The sequence below is a fragment of the Microtus pennsylvanicus genome, chromosome 11 (genome assembly GCF_037038515.1).
Source record: "Microtus pennsylvanicus isolate mMicPen1 chromosome 11, mMicPen1.hap1, whole genome shotgun sequence".
Taxonomy (NCBI): domain Eukaryota; kingdom Metazoa; phylum Chordata; class Mammalia; order Rodentia; family Cricetidae; genus Microtus; species Microtus pennsylvanicus.
This window is the reverse complement of record NC_134589.1, coordinates 62,980,322-62,982,923: the sequence shown is the minus strand read 5'-3', so window position 1 is coordinate 62,982,923 and position 2,602 is coordinate 62,980,322. Positions and strand designations below refer to the sequence as shown.

The 2,602-nt window shown below is 40.7% G+C and overlaps 1 pseudogene; it reads right to left on the bottom strand.

Moving 5' to 3' along the window:
- Positions 1-241: 241 nt before the first annotated feature.
- Positions 242-2,116, bottom strand: LOC142860761 (olfactory receptor 2T29-like; annotated as a pseudogene).
- Positions 2,117-2,602: the final 486 nt, after the last annotated feature.

Sequence of the window (2,602 nt, the reverse complement as noted above, 5' to 3'; positions counted from 1 at the left end):
TCCAAGAAAATTAAACTGCCACTATCAACGTCAAAAATTGTAATATCGATAGAATACAAATAAAGATTTTGAATGTACAAGAAAGATATCAATGAGGAAATTTTCATATAGAGAAGTAATTCTTCCAAAGGGTGATTGGGCAATGAGACACGATGGGTGAGGGAGGGATGAGGGTAACATCAGCATGAGACCTGGAACAACAGATGTGCGGAGACAAAGGAAAGAAACTGTTCATTCCAAATTACTTTACTGTTTCTTGAAAAAGGGGTTGAACACCCAACAACTTCTTCAGAGCCTCTGTGACATTCTTATTCCTCAGACTGTAGATTAGTGGGTTCAACAGAGGGGTGAGTATTGTGTAAAACACAGACACCACCATGTCCTTCTCTGGGGTGTGGAAGGAGGCAGGGAGCATGTAGGTATAGACAGCAGCACCATAGAAGAGGATGACCACGGTCATGTGGGAGGAGCAGGTGGCGAGGGCCTTCTTCCTGCCCTCTGCCGAGTTCATCCTGAGAACTGTGAGGAGGATGAAGGAGTAGGAGCTTGAGATGACTGTCACAGGGATGAGAAGCATGAGCACACAGCACAGGTACATGAGGGTCTCATAGAGCCAGGTGTCTGAGCAGGAGAGCTTGGTCACAGCGGGGACCTCACAGAAGAAGTGATGGATCTCCCGGGATCCACAGAATGGGAAGGTCATGGAGATAGGAGTGAGAATGAAGCCATCCAAGGATCCCAGGAACCAACAAGCAAACATCAGGAGGAGACACACCCTGCGGTTCATGAGGACAGGATAACGGAGTGGATGGCAGATGGCCACATAGCGGTCATAAGACATAACAGCCAAAAGAAAAAATTCTGAACCTACTAGTGTTGCATAGAGGAACATCTGCATTCCACAGGCAGCAGCTGAGATCTTGTGGCTCCCCAGGACCTGGTCCATAAGCATCTTGGGCACAGTGACAGAAATGTACATCATGTCCATGAGGGACAACTGGCTGATGAAAAAGTACATGGGTGTGTGGAGGCGGGTGTCAGAGAGTACCAGAAGAATCAGGAGAGCATTGCCTGACAAGGCCATCAGGAAAATCACAAATATGACCACAGCAAGCAGAGTCGGATGTTTGGATTGACTGAAGAATCCCACCAGGGTGAAATCTGACAGTCCAGTGTAGTTGTTCATCCAGGTGGTGATGTTCATGGGTGTCTCTTTGGCAAGCAGGAATGATTTGGGGTTAGTTGCTGCTTACTGATGTGTACAGCCTAGTGGACTGAGAAAATTCCCTGTGATTGTATATAATCTATCTATAATAAGCAATTTAAAGAAGTAAGGATTCACATCTGTGGTTAAAGCCATCACAACTCAAACTAGAGATACTACAGTTCATGGTCATGGTCTTTCCTGATGAAAACTAGTGTCCTCTGTCAAAAAGTTCTTGATTTTGCAGGATAATATTTTTTACTAGTAACAAAAACAGTGAATCCCTGACCAAAACAAAGAAACACAAACCAATGAGAGTCAAATGCAAATAAGCAAACACATTATTAAAAATATTAATGAATAAGGTTATTTTCAAGAACAATTTTAGATTCGCTTTAATATTAACACATTATGAGATGCAGTCTCCACTTTCATATTCATTAAATAATATGGTTTTTAAAATAATATAAGAAATCTTAGTTGAAAAATTCAAACAGTCCACTTAAAATTGATTTTGGTAAATCTTACATGCTTGTTGTGATATGTAAATGTTATTTAAATATACATTCATATAAACATAGTCCTATGAAAATATAGATACAACAATACAAAGAACATACTTGCTGGGGCTGGAGAGATGCTTCAGTGGTTGAGAGAGCTAGCTATTCTTTCAGAGGACCTGGGTTCAAGTCTCAGCACACACACAGTAGTTCACATCTGTCTATAATTGCTGTTCCAGGGGATCTGACACCCTCACACAGACTTACTGCATATAGGCAGAACACTTATGTTTATAAAATACAAATAAAAACTATTTTAAAAAAGAAATAACATGCTTGTTCATCTAGCATTGCTTAGACTGAGATGATGGGAAATCCCACCTTTCTCTGACCTCTGCTACTCCAAGTTCATCATCTCACAAGTTCCATTATTGTCTTTAAGCCTCAGCCTCAGTCACTGCTGGTTACCAGGCTAGGGTGTGGCCATAGCATATCTATGGACCATCATCCACTTCTTCATTTAGTCCTGAGATGTCCCTGAATGTGATTCGCCTTTCCCTGTGCTCCATGCTCACAGCCTGCCTCTATGCTTCATAATACATACATACATACATACATACATACATACATACATATTTAAGGAAACATAATGTACATATGTATGCATGTATGTATTTAAGAAAACAGTAACCATGACTGAATTAAATAAAGTTAGTGTCCACCTGTGTTGGGAAAATAGTACGTATGTGAATTAAAATGAAGATTCAAATAGGTACACAATTGTGAGAAACAGCAGCAGACAGAATGTACCCAGCCTTATTGACAAGGCTCAGTGAATGCCTCTTCCACATGTACTTCTCAAAGAACGGAGATTTTTAAGGTTTTTATTTCTGAACTA